The 14,898-nt window shown below is 43.4% G+C and overlaps 1 protein-coding gene across 1 annotated transcript in view; it reads left to right on the top strand.

Moving 5' to 3' along the window:
• The window catches only part of LOC144772911 (uncharacterized), a 2,519,762-nt gene that overhangs the window by 630,472 nt on the left and 1,874,392 nt on the right, over positions 1-14,898 (top strand). The gene's annotated exons all lie outside the window — the stretch shown is intronic.

The following is a 14,898-nucleotide window of genomic DNA, read 5'->3' as shown; positions in this document are numbered from 1 at the left end:
CTGACATTGGATTGGGGTAACAGGATCCTCAGCCTGTGAATCTGGGAAACTCACTTACTCTCTCTCCATCACCCCCCCACCTCCCCCCCTGCCTAAAAAAAAAAATGTGTCCTTGTGCAATGTAACTGGCCTTAGCGTCGAGTTTGCGCTGTCTAAAACTGAAAAAAAAATAACTTTTCACTCTGAAATCTAATAATACCTAGTCCATTTAGCCCCTCCGTTCATCTCTTCATAAAACTATATGATGCCATAAGGCCCCTACTGTCATATAATTCCTTTTCATTTATCTCAAGAAAACAGAAGAAAAAGCATCTAATTACTTCCAGAGCTTTACGTGGGATGACAAAACTGGGGGAGTGTGTGTGTGTGTGGGGGGGGGTTTATTTTTCTTGCCGCACGTTCCCGCCCCCCCTCCCGCTGTCCGTGTGCCCATTCCCGCCCCCCCTCCCGCTGTCCGTGTGCCCGGTCCTGCCCCCCTCCCCCTGTCCGTGTGCCCGTTCCCGCCCCCCCTCCCGCTGTCCGTGTGCCCGTTCCCGCCCCCCCTCCCGCTGTCCGTGTCTCCGGCCCCTTGTAAATGCTTGTTCTGTTTGTTGACGCTTCAAGTCATGGGAGGAGGTGTGGTGTCTTTTCCCCACTCGTCTACGGAATGTTGTCTCTGTTTCCTTGAATCCTTCGTCTGTTTGCATTCGTCAGTTTATTTATGTATGTTTTAGTAAAGGGCCATTCAGCGCCGACATACCACTTCCACCGCACGGTGAGTAGATTGTAAACCAAGTTCCCTCACCCCCTCCCGCTGTCCCTGTGCCCGTTCCCGCCACCTCCCACTGTCCGTGTGCCCGTTTCCGCCCCCCTCCCGCTGTCCATGTCTCCGGCCCCTTGTAAATGCTTGTTATGTTTGTTGACGCTTCAAGTCATGGGAGGAGGTGTGGTGTCTTTTCCCCACTCGTCTACGAAATGTTGTCTCTGTTTCCTTGAATCCTTCGTCTATTTGCATTCGTCAGTTTATTTATGTATGTTTTAGTAAAGGGCCATTCAGCGCCGACATACCACTTCCAACGCACGGTGAGTAGATTGTAAACCAAGGCAAATATTCACATTGCAGGCCAAACCCCCTGCTTTCCTGTCCTCTCTTCCTCCTTTGCTGATCCTTCACCCTAACCAAACTATCAAACGTTTGTTGTCTCCCCGTCCCCCTTGCTGCTCCTGGCCTTTCTGCCTTGTTGTAAATCTGCATTACAGTAAAACAAAGTAAGGTGTTAAGTACACCCACCTTAACAGACAAAGCTGCTTACATTGGATCTGGGTAACAGGATCCTCAGCCTGCGAATCTGGAAAACTCACTTACTCTCTCTCCATCACCCCCCCCCCCCCACCTCCCCCCCCTGCCTAAAAAAAAAAAGTGTCCTTGTGCATTGTAACTGGCCTTAGCGTTGAGTTCGCGCTGTCTAAAACTGAAAAAAACAACTTTTCACTCTGAAATCTAATAATACCTAGTCCATTTAGCCCCTCCGTTCATCTCTTCATAAACCGGTATGATGCCATAAGGTCCCTACTGTCATATAATTCCTTTTCATTTATCTCAAGAAAACAGAAGAAAAAGCATATAATTACTTCCAGGGCTTTACGTGGGATGACAACACTGGGGGAGTGTGTGTGTGTGGGGGGGGTCTCTCAAAGGCGCGTGACCAATATAATTAAGGGCATGGCTTAAAACACGTAAGCTAAAAATCTGTGCTTAGCATAGTGTGCCGCCCGACTTGAATTTTGCTGTTTCTGTCATTGCATCCAGATATATGATACAACAATTAACAACAGACCTACAACAAGTCAGGACTATTGGTTTTGTCAATGCTTGTTTGTTGCATACGATGAATAAGCAGCAACTATGGCTTGTATATAATATTGAAAAAGCTTCCACTTAAAGCCCTGGTGACCTCATGACAATATTGCTGCTCTTGAATTTCAAAAAGAGAAGGGAAATCCAGAGAGAAAATGACTCTCGTTAAAGGATTTCCCTTCCCCTACAACGCTCACCTGGCATGAGGTCATGCCGTAGCTTCTACACTAGTGAGAAGTAAGCAGTGTGAGCACGCGCACATCTATGTGCCTACTGTCACTGCAGTCTGGGAAAAAACAGACCGCCTGTGCTAGTGCACAACATGAAGCCCGATAGAGACCCGTTTCGAGGCCCCCTATAAAAAAAACTGCCGGTAATCAGCACCGGTGAGACCCGGGCTACTTAAAGCCCTGATTACTTCCTTGAAAGCACAAGGCTAATCCTAATGACCAATAATGTACTCAGCTAACCAACAACCTTGGTTTCCAGTAGAACTGCGTAATTCAGCTGAAGGCCTCATCAGGGGTAGTAGGCGCTATATAAATGCAATACAATACATTTGTTCCATCAAAAAAAGTGTTAATGATACAATTTTGAGACGAAAAAGGTTAAAAGGACTGAAACAATTTTTAAGATGCTTTTTTATTTTAAAGACCTAGAGCTATACAAACCATCATTTTCCTAAATAATGTATGATGTCATGTTACTTGTTGTGAATATTCAACTGAAATGTGTTTATTCAAATGCACCTTAAGTGGTGTGCTACTGTCTTACTGCACTACCAGGAATAGGGCTCAAACAGTCCCATATTGCAGCAGGAAGCTGAAAATATACCCCTCTTGAGGAGTCCACATTCACAAAACGTTTGCCAGTGGGTCCAAAAATCCTTGCACTATGCCTTCCTCTTAATAGAAACTTTGGGCCTTATTTATGAAAACTGTTGGTGTCGAGCATCGACGGCACGGTCATCACCACGGCCACCTTCTGGTCCAACTTGTGGAAGACCTGCATCACCGACTCCACCAGCATCTCCAACTACAAGGACTTCCCGTCCATGCTGGCCCTGGAAGGTGCGTCCCGACGGGGGGGAGGGGGGGCTGTGTGTGTCGGTAGCTCTGTGTATGTGTGTGTGTGGCTCTGCGTGTGGCTCTGCAGGTATGTATGTGTGTGGGACTCTGTGGGTCTGTGTGTTTGTGTGTGGCATTTGTGAGAGATTAAGCTATTGGCATTGTAAATGGCAGTGCCATTTATTTATCTGTTTTGAAAACCAACACATAAATAAAAATGTTGTCATTTACAATGCCATTAGCTCTAACTTTTTCAAAGGCGAAACCGTTGCATTGTAAATGCTTGTTTAAAAATGGGTACAATCACTGATTCGGTCCACGTAGCTAACAAAGTAGCAGGCATTAATTACTTGAGTAATGATGGGGCCCCATAAAGTCAGATTAGTATTAAATAGATCAACCGGGACCCCGTCTGGGCCAAGTGCTTTACCCCCAAGGCTTACAGTGATCGCGCGATTTACTTCATCCAGAGTGAACTCAAGGTTACAATGTTGCATGTTAGAGTCTAATGAAAATTGCCCAGTTGCAGCTTCAGAAATGTTGCCACACTCATATGCCCTGGAGAAATAGTCAACCCAAAGGTCCTCACTAATAGCAATTTCCATGGACGGGCCATCACTTGGGTTCAAAAAGGATGCTTTGACAGCTTTCAAAACAGCCGAACTGTCACCCAGTAAAGAGGCCTTATGCAAAGCTTCCCAGGCTTCCTTACCCAATTAATTTTTTTTATTTTTAAGGACTAATCTGTAATCAACTCTAGCCTGTCTCATGGCGATAGGATTACTAGGGGTCTCATGTAGTACTTTTTTAAGGTTTTTATAAGCTTCAGTGTAATGCGTATCAAACCAACCCTCGGTTTACCTTCTTTTTGAGTTTTGTACGTGTAATGCCTCACTGACTGCTGCTGCAAATAATTGGTATGATGTTAAAACGTTAGCTGGGGCGGCTAAGTCACTTAGACAGGTTTCTACTGCTATTTTATCGCTATTTTACAGTTATTTATCACGTTTTTTTGTCACCTCAATAGGGTCCACTAATGACCAATGCAAGGTATACACATTTGTCTTATCCAGAGTGATGCTAGATAGTGCCTGGACTGTGTTGACATTCCCCACCTTTTTAATTGCTGGCAGTGATATAGAGTAACATAGTAGGAAATGGTCACTAAGTGAAATATCCTAGGGCCCCCCAGACGTCCCCACTTACAATGGCAATTGCAACCACTTCACCACCCTTAATTTGCCGCGTGGGTGCCCCAGCAGACTCCCCCGCCTTCCTCGCTGTGCCTCTCCATGGGCCGTATAACCTAACCACTCTCAGCCGAGCATGCTTTAGCGAAGCCGCCGCCCGACTCCAGCTTCCCTGGGAGGCAGGGGCGGAGTCACGTGTCACAATAAATTCTAAACTGGCTCCGTAACCCATACGGCGGTGGAAGAAGTAGACAATTGTGAATGTGGCAACACACTCAGACGTTTAAACACCTATTACACCGCTTACAGAGAATCAGGTTAAAGCGCGGTGGTCCTGACTCACAGACTCACCGCACCTTCCGACTCCAGCTTCCTTAGTGGAGGAATACTGGAACAATAACAGGGGTTCTGCCCAAATTACCCTCCCATACCTGGACAAGGAGCATCAAAAAGATTAAGAAGTAGAACAAAATAGTATTGAGGGATTAATTCAATTTTTAATTAAGAACATGAAAAGATTAATTATCCTGTTCCATACAACTAAATATGTAACGAATCATTTGCAAAATTCTGAGGATATATAAACAAGTACAAAAAGGAGATGGCGCATAACAACTATATATAAGGAAGACAAATTCCACTATATACACACAATACAATGCAATATATACAAATCACAAATACAATATATACAATACATATAGAAAAAGTGTACCCATAGACAGATCTCAATGAACGACCTATCACACAATATACACTCCTAATTTGGAGTGATATAAATCTATAATGGAGATCCCAAATACGCCTGAGATGTAACTTCGCTCAAAACATTCTTTTGTATAAGGCGCCTGAAAATACAAACACAGATAAACCGAAAAGGGGCTCCTAATCACAATGATGTCGACGCTGTCGCGGTCGCGTTTCCGCCAGTAGAATCTTTATGGCTTCATCAGGACAAGGGTACTGAAGACAGAAAATAGCGCTCATCAATGTAGTGGTCACCCAGGGAAGAGAGGGTAATATCGGTCCACTGGGCCACAGCGCCTGGAGAACACTTTACGGGACAAGCCGACGTCTCACTTGATGTTAATGGGCGTCAGTAAAGCTAAATTACAGATCCAAAACAAGGGTCAAGGCTGCAACACTCGCTCCAAAAACGGGAGGCCAACGTTAGTCCATGGTCCATCCACGTCTGTAAACCGGAGACCAACATCCGCGTTTTCCTTAGTGGAGGAGGCGGGGTTGCATTCCGCAGTAGATACAAACGGGCTCAGTTGCTCAAATTATGAAAGTTATTCAGGTTATTCAGTGTTAAGGAACGACAGTCCCGCTGACACCACCTTGCCTTACATCGTAGCACCAAACATCCAAATGACTCAGTCTTTCTGCAAACTGGCGATCCTCCCGACCGGCGTTAGCCAGCGCCATGTTCCCCCACCAAGTGATCTGGCGGAAACGTATAGATTACCTGTGACGGTCGTGGCAGTAGATGCTGCCAAGGCTTTTGACCAGTTGCATTGGCCATACCTCTGGGAGGTCTTAAAGAGATTTGGTTTTCCCAGTAATCTAATTAAGGTTGTCCAACTTTTGTATTACCTGCCTGGAGCAAGGGTGCTTGTAAATAATGAGTTGACTGATTGGTTCAGTATTTTGTGTAGTACTAGACAGGGATGTCTCCTGTCTCCCCTTGTGTTCGATGTGTATATTGAACCTTTAGCGACATGGATTAGAAAGGATACTACCATTGTTCCGTTTAGATACAAAAATGTCAAGATTAAGTTAGCCCTCTATGCTGACGACCTCCTACTTCATACCCGGAACCCACAGGTGTCTATTCCCTTATCAATGGCCAAAGCGGGAGTATTCTGGAAAATTTCAGGATATAAGGTTAATACAAACAAGACTATAATTGTGGAATGGAACCAACCTGAGCAACAGCCGTTGGCAAAATCGAGTATGGTTTATCTTGGCATTACTATAACCCAGAAATTGGCCGATGTTACTACGGTGAACTGGACAAAGATTAGCCAGGAAGTAGGGAGGTTGCTTGTGAGATGGGCAAATCTACCTCTCAATTTATATTGTAGGGCAAATCTTATTAAGATGGTGATTTTACCCAAAATTTCTTTTTTGTTGAATTCTATTCCATTATTATTTGACAAAAGAGAGACAGCCAAGCTTCAGGGAAGGCTAGGCAGTTTTATTTCAGCCTCCAAGTGCTCTCGCATATCAGTGAAGAAATTAAGGAGGAGATTGGAGAAGGGCGAGCTGGCTCATACAGATTTGTTGATATATGGGCATGCTTTTTTCTTTAAGAATTGTTGGATGCTCTTAAGCAAAGTGGACAGTTCTGCTGTAGGAATTCTTTTTGGAGCATTGCTTGGTGATCTGAGGGAGGGCCAAGATCAATTCTTGTTTAATTTTGGAGACCTGAAGTTCTTCAAAAAAGCAAGGCTAAAGATTCTATTGGGAGCATTGAAATGATGGGTCCTAGTTCGCAAGAAATTGGGAATGTCCTACTATTCATCTAGGGCCCCGATTTAGGAATCCCCTGGGAACCCTGAGTGCCTGGATGATTCTCTTAGCCTTCCACTAAGGAATGCGGGCATCTCTTGCTGGGGAGATTTGAAGGCGGGTACTGAGTTGGTTGATTGGGGATCCTTGAATGTAATTGCAGGGGGTCAACTTACCAGGTTCAAATATTACCAGCTCTCTGCATGGTGGGGCTGCCTAGAGTGGAATGTAGAGGAGGAGGATTCCTGGTTAGAACAAGCAGTAAGAACTGGCATAGTCAAGAAGGAGGTAGTCTTGTGGTATAATACTTTGATTAAGGCAGAAGACGATTTAGATAGTGATACACAGAGGCTCTGGGGAGAGGTTATGCTGAATATAAATTTGAGAGAAGCCTGGAAAGTCTCCTTTACCCTACTCAGGGAAACTGTCAAACCTGCTTATTTAAAACGCAACCATATTTTTACTGCGTATAGGGTATACTGGTCTCCAGCAAAACTAGAGAAACTCTCAGGGACTCACTATGAATGCCCAAAATGTAGAAACACTAGTGCAGACGATTTTCATATGTTTTTATTATGCCCATATATGGTGAAGTTTTGGTCTGAGGTGTGTGAATTTCTTACTAAAGTTATAGGCACTTTAGTGAAGGTAAGCCCTGCCCTGGTGTTTTTTGGAGTTTGGCAAAAGAATAATACTGCGATTAGTAGGCTGGATGCACAATTTATTTTTTATGTAATTGTTTTAGGTAGACAAGAGATTTGTAAATTGTGGAAGTAAGACGTTCCACCTCTCTTGCTGGAATGTAAAAAAAGCACTATATAAATAAGTAAACAGGACCTTTTATGTGATCCTAGCAGCCGAGAGAAAATATGGGTTAAGCTGGTTGATTAGTCTCAAAAGTTCGAGGTCCAATGATTAAGCCAATGTTTAGCTGTTGGTCCTGTTTCCTTCCGTGCTACGGGCCCTCCAGGGATGTGGAAACGGCTGCTCTCTCTTGTGTTGGAATGACTCTAACCTGGCCTGGATCACCAGTACAGGAAGGGAGTATTGCCAACAAATGAACTGGCAGAATGAGGACAAAAAAAAACGAAGTGAAATTCTCCAACCAAGAAACCACGTAACCTAGAAGCGTGGTTGTTTGTCATAAGTACATAATCTATAGTACTATATAGGCCTCTTCCGGTGAAATTATAACCCATAGGGGCTGGACGATCTCAGATTTCATTTGCAAAGCCCAGGTCCAGAGTAAAAATCATTTAATTAAACAAGTCCCCAGACACAGAGTGACAGAAATGAGAATCACTGATACCATCCTCATATATACATCCACAAAGCTTTTCATCAACGTTAGAGTATAATGAACAATTAAAATCCCCCAACATGATAACCATTGTGTCTTTTAGGCTTTTGCTGCCATGGTTAGCTTTGTTAGTATCGATCCCAAGTTTCCAATGGGGATGTTATTATAAAGGTTAACCATTAGCATGCGTTGCCTTTTATAAAATTCCACTGTAATTAAATGATAATAGGGCTCTGCAAGCTGATTCTCTATCTTTTTTACATTTAGTATGTTTGAAATGTAAGTATATAGGCCACATTTTGCCCTACCACTTGAGCCCTCTACTGCAGCAGTGTGGAATGTGTTGTAACCAATTATGTGGATTGGATCTTTCAGCCAGGTTTCTTGAAGGGATAAAATATTGTGGTGCTTTATAAAATTGCTCCAAATGGAATTTTCCATCTTAGATCGTAGGCCTGCGATATTCCAGGAGAATAGGTTGCAGGTTTCCTCCACGCTCATCTCCTGTGGCTTGATTTGAGTGTCTGGGGGTGTGATGTGACCATCTACGTTGACCTTAATCACGTCTGGGGTTACGGACTTATAATCATTCAGTATTTCTCCTGGTAGCATATATCTATAATCTCCACAAACTTCCCCACGTCCTGATGAGGCTGATAGGTTTGAATAAGTTTTAACGATTTTCTGAAGCTCAAGCCACGTAATATGTAAATTGTTAATACAACAATATACAAATCGATCTCCAAATTATTGTGCTTGTCTTGTGGCTTTATTTCTTTCACTTGATCACAATCTTCCACTCCCTTATGCCAACGCGTTTCGTCGTCACTGGGTGTGTACTCACGACTTCCTCAGGGCTTATGTATCCTGTGAACGTCAAATTACTGTTCCTCGCAGTTGCGTGAAGTAGGTTGCCTTCCTCGGGGTATAAACTCCCCTTGAAGGCATGAGACCGGACTTCTAATCTTTTATCTTCATTTAATAATGACTCAATGCAAGAGACAGAATCTTACCTGTCCCTCGCAGTTGCGTGAAGTAGGTTGCCTTCCTCAGGGTATAAAACTCCCCTTTCAACTTAAAAATGTTTGTATGTTCGACTCCTAACCCTACAAAGCAACCTGTGTATTAGTTACCTTGCAGTCTATTAAACCTTCAAGTACAGGCGCTGCGCAACTATTTCTACTTACATATAAATCCGCCGTTCAATTAGATTATTACATGTAAAATCCTTCTCCAAAATGTCTTCCACTGTTCGAGTATTTATTTCATATCTGGAAAACATATGCGCAAAATTGCATTCTTGTATTTTAGTCCCATATATAAAGTACAATATCCAAAGATTCGCTCTCCACAACAATAACGCTAAATTAACTTACATCTGTAATAGTCCGATTATCTCATTCCTTGAACAATCTTTAAAGTACGGAAACAATCCTTCCGCCCATGCCAACAGGTCCTTGCAGTACGGGCAAACCTGTTAATAGCATAAACATTTCTGCTTAGTTAAAGAGTACTTTCACCAGTTTAGAATCTAGATAAAATCCATATGCTACAAGAGCCTCGCATACCTGAAAGTGCTCTTCGCTCGGCGTCCCACGATATCCAGAGACGCCATACTCTCATGTGTTTGCGAGATAAAGGTAGGAAAATGGAAATAGAAAGGGTGACTACTCTAACCCCTATGGCAGCACCATCTTGGAATGGCTTTTTACCAACTCGACTCTACAATAGGAGCTATAACATGCACAGTGCAATCCATTATTGCTCCGAAGTATCAAAGCAACGAAAACTTACACCATACTAAAATCACTATTTACTAACTCCGCTTCAATATATATGCTATGTAATTTACATACGAACTTCGATTTATCCAAAATACCGATGCAGTGATATTTTGTGCTGTTATTTCATAACAACAGTCTCCATACAAGTATAACTTCAAACTAGGTTTGTCATATAACCACTAGTTTATTGTGTTCTTATTCCAAAATTTACATCAATGTACCCAATAATGCTGGTGTCGTAACTTTATTAGGTTTAGGATTTAGTGCAAAATAATTTTTAAGCCTGAGGCATCGTACAAATTTAAATAAATCAATTTTAGTAGTACATAAATCACCAACTGATTCTGGACAAAAACCCAAGCCTTTCTTAAGTAGTGAAATCATTGATTCAGTCAAGTTATAATCTGAGAGATTTACCACTTCCACTTGCTTATCTTGCTCATTCATTACTGTTTCTTGTCCCAAGAACGGGTTTTCATTCTCAACTCTTCTCCTACTCCTTCTACCCCTCTTCCCACGCCTTGTTTTCTTGTCTTGTCCACTTTTATTATATAGATGGTTGCAATAATGGCACTACCGCAAATTCTAAATCACAAAGAAAATGACGGTTTTTCAAAAGGTCTCATGCTCTACAAAAATCTTAAGCAATCAAATTAATATCGTATTTAGTGTCAGAGTTATAATAACACCACATGCCAGAGCTACATCAATCTTCTAAAAAATATTGTAGTTCCTGATCATAATTGAGTCCTTCTTCTACTACTCGCAAGCGCATAATCCACTGGGCCTCGTGCACATTTTACATGAGCGCCCCGAATCTCTTTAGACACCCACTTTTCATTATTCACAAACAAAGGTTTGAATAAGTACCTGCAGCTACACGAGATTTGATAGAGATGGAGTAGTCTGTAAGGGGGATGTCTACTAGTTGTTTGCTAGGAGCAAACGCCCAGTTGATTGAATGTTTTCCTGAGTGGCCATACCATCGCCCAATCAATCAAATACTTCAAGGCAATTTAGACTACTATATCAATTGCTAGGTAGAATATCATCGCGGTCCTGTCTGACCCGAGGAAATGGGTGTCCCACCCTTGACTGCCACGGTGCTTCCATTGTGATCATCTCCCTGCCTTGAGTCGACCCTGCAAACATTTGAGCCTCTCTCATTCACCAATGATCTCAGGGTGGTTGATAAAAAACCTGAGTAGGAGAATGTTTATTTCCTGTGCCCTAATGTTACTATTCCCAGCCCTGCGCAGGATTATCTGCACCAAGTCTGGAGATTCAAAACTTATAACCACACAGTCACCTGGTAAGGCCTTATAAGAATTTCCTAACCACCCCACTCTCCGCACCATTTTAAACTCTTTAAAAGGGATGTCTTTAAGGCCCGTCCTTGTCTCAAGGAAATCCAGACTATTGTTCCACAAAGCTGACCATGGTTCTGGGGCATTAGGTGTGTTAGGTTTTAAACTTTGTACGTTTGCTTAGATAACTACATACGATGTAGCCTCTGGGGGAAGGTGTAGGTTCTCCTTGGTTTTTGTTGTACATCCTTCATTTAATCTATTTGCTCTGTGTGATGACTGGTAGCTCTGGCCCTCCCCTACTTCAGATATCCCTAGGGTGGCTAGTTGTGTTTGTGCGACTTTAGGGGGGCCATGACTGGAACGAAGACCAGGGCCTGAAGACGAAGGAGGTGTAAGCCTTTGGTGTGAGTGGCCATTTGAGTCTGACTTTGTGAGTCCCTTGTTTGATTTAGTGGGGCATGGATTGTTAAGGGAGGCTATACTACCGGTGGAAATACCACTTTTATTAACTATATCTCCCATAATGGTGATATTTGCACCCATGCCCGTGCCCCCGCATGAGTGAGCACCAGTATGGGAAATGGTAGTACTAAAAATAGACTATTCTATCTTGGCAAACCTTGTTTCAATCTGAGATAATTTGTATGACAAAGGGTCCTGCAGAGCAGCCAGCATTGCTTCCAGTATTTTCCATGTTTCATCCTCATTTTGCCCCACAAGAGGCCCATTAGCTAGTGTCTCTATTGAGACATTTTACTTCTGCCTGCTACCGTTATCCGTAACATTAGTTTTTCTCATTGTAGTCTTTGGAGACTGTTTACTTTTTGATGCAGGTCGGCCCTTCCTTTTTTGGTAGGGGTTTCAAGGCTATTACCCTGGCTTATTTTTGCCTTCTGGCCCCTGGTGGTAACATTTGGGCTGGTTGAACTCCTTGCTACTTCTGAAGGCCTGGGTGGCTCTAAATCTATGTCAATGATCCGTGAATGTTCAGAATGAATGCTATGGTCGGGCAGATCATCCTCCACATTTGCATCGCCTTGGTGGGCAATAGACTCTATCTGAGTAGTACTACATTGTGTATGCTGTGGTTCCAATGACAACCTTCTCTCTGTGAGTTCTATCTCATGAATGAGAGCCGATTCTGCCCTCAGGAAAAAAGGCATCAAGAGTCCCTACCATCCCGGTACCAGGTTTGCGTTTACTCATTATTACAAATTTACCTGGTTTCAATGATTGCACAGTACCTGTCACTTATATGAATTATCCAGTTCTTTCATATACAGAATGATGGTGGTGTGGCCCGGCCCAGCCTCTTCCAGTCTTTGAGGGACTCGGACGGGCCCGTCCTTGGCCCAGGCGCACCAGCGCGCGTCCTGTGCTGCGGGAGCCCTGAGTTCCTTAAGTGTGCCTCCGGACGGAAGGAACTGTCGTGGGAGGCATTCGCACCGCTAGGGCTACTAGGGGGTTGTAGTTCAATGCTGGGCTACTCACTCGAGCACAGCGTCTCCCCTCAAAATTACGTTGGCGGCGGTGGCGGCGTTAATGGCAGTAGCCAGCAACAGCAGACAACAAAGGCACAAAGTTGCAGGTAAGTGAAAGCTCCCGCACTGCGGTAGCCCTGCTTTCCTTATGTGTGCCTCCGGGTGGAAGTAACCGCCATGGGTGACATTCGCGCCACTGGGGCTACCGGCAGTTGTAGTTCGATGCTGGGCTCCTCACTCAAGCACAGCATCTCCCCTCAAAATGACTCTGGCGGCGGTGCCGGCATTAATGGCAGTACCCAGCAACAGCAGACAACAAAGGCACAACGTCCCAGATGTGAAAGCTCCCGCACTGCGGTTGCCCTACCTTTCTTATGTGTGCCTCCGGGTTACTGGGTTTGTAGTTCGATGCTGGGCTCCTCACTCGAGCACAGCGTCTCCTCTCAAAATGACTCTGTTGCGGCTGTGGCGGCGTTACTAAATGACAGTATCCAGCAACAGCAGACAACAAAGTCACAAAGTCCCAGGTAAGTGAAAGCTCTCAGCGGCCAGTCAACCATAGAGCTTGCTCCTGAGGGACACTCACTCCCAAGAGAGGAAGACAGCCTGAGGGAAATAACCCTCAGCCAGTTAGAATGCTCTATTTCTTTAGGCTATGCATGCAGAAGTCTTGAGAGACACCCCCAAAACCAACTGTCAGCTATACACATATTTTAGAGCATTCATTTCTTAAAAACTACAGAGCAGATTTACACCAAATCACAAACTACACACCTTTTGACCACGATCTAGTTTCCTGCAAAATTTGGTGCAGTTCCATTCAGCAATTTTTGTGTTACAAAACATTCTATAGAAAATGTGTGGAGATTTTGCATTCTGGGAGACCCCTTTTTTCTAGGCTACCCTTGATGGATCAGGCCTAAACTTTTTCTGCCCCCTTAGGTCTGAGGTAGTGGTGGCAGATGGATTCAAAAATTTTTTTTTAACGGTACAGCATATCTTACTAAAAATAGGATCAGGTAGCAGAGAGAAGGCAAGGGCCTAGGAGGTCGATGCAACAAATATTTTTGGAGAATGGGCGTGTCCCCCCTTGCAGAGTAATTTTAAGGCACCAAGTAACCCATCCCTGGGGTCCTTTTCATATTAATGGGTGGGAGCATGCGGCCCAAGCTATCTTTCCCCGTGCTCTAGTTATAGTTACTTTAGGGCACGAGCCCCCAGATGCTGCAGTGCTATTATCAATGATGTTGTACAACATGTCATGACTAATGTAATATGTGAGATAATTAGCAGTGCGAGTTGAGGCTATGAGCTGCAGTTACTTTAGGGCACGATATATAGTTACTTGAGATAATTATGACTGGTGAATTTTAGTGGTTTTGTTAATTCAAATGTAAAGTTTTAACGGACATTATCTAGTACCTATAAAGTTGGCTTAACCCCTTCGCTGCTAGGCCTTTTCCCCTCCTGTGCTAAGCCTTTTTTTGGCGATTTGGGGTTGTGCGCGCTTAGGCCCCTGTAACTTTTTGACCACATAAGGTAGCCACGCCAAATTTGCGTCCTTTTCTTCCAACATCATGTGGATTCTAAAGGTGCCCAGGGTTTGTGGATTCCCTTGGAGGGGTCCCAGAAATTAACCAAAATATAGTGAAATTTTAGTTTTTTTTCAAAACAATGGGAAAAACGGGCTGCAAATGAAAGCCTCTGGGTTTTTTCCTGCAAATGGTATCAAAAAAGGGATTGTGGGGCTGAAATCTCCATTTCTCAGCTTTTAGGGAATGACAGTCTTTTGTCAGAGAACCAACATTTTTTACACAGTTTTGGCATTTTTCTGGGACATAGCCTATTTTTGCTATTTTTAGAGCTTTTCACCTCCTTCCAGTTAATGGTAGAAATGAGTTTGAAAGCAATAAGGGATAATGGAAAGCTATACATTTTCGAAAAGTAGACTAATTCCTGAATTCAAAAAGGGGTCATTTGTCTACATCCATGAAGGTTTCTTTGTAGAAACCAACAGTTAAATATTGGAATAATTGAAAATTTGTTGAAAAAAACAGCCTTTTGTCTCAACGTTTTTACATATAACTTCTTGTAATTTTGACAGCTCTTGGAAAGCAATGTACCATTACATTTGTTAGACCTTCCTGGTTGTGGGGATATATAGGACTTGTAGTTTCTCCAAGAACCTGACGAACCCAGATCCAAAAACTGAGCAGCAACTTGCAATGATTTATTTTTATTTACTGGGTATAGAGGATTTAGGGCCCGATGTAGGTAAAACGCATTTACCGATTTTAAAATACCGATCCGTACCGAATCGGTATTTCAAAATCGGAAAATGATATGTAGGAAATAATCATCGGAAAAATACCGAATCGGTAGCATTCGGTATCGAGAGTCGATACGTACCGATTC

The sequence above is a fragment of the Lissotriton helveticus genome, chromosome 8, assembly GCF_964261635.1.
Source record: "Lissotriton helveticus chromosome 8, aLisHel1.1, whole genome shotgun sequence".
Lineage (NCBI taxonomy): Eukaryota > Metazoa > Chordata > Amphibia > Caudata > Salamandridae > Lissotriton > Lissotriton helveticus.
The sequence above is the reverse complement of the archived record's forward strand: the minus strand, read 5'-3'. Positions and strand labels throughout refer to the sequence as shown.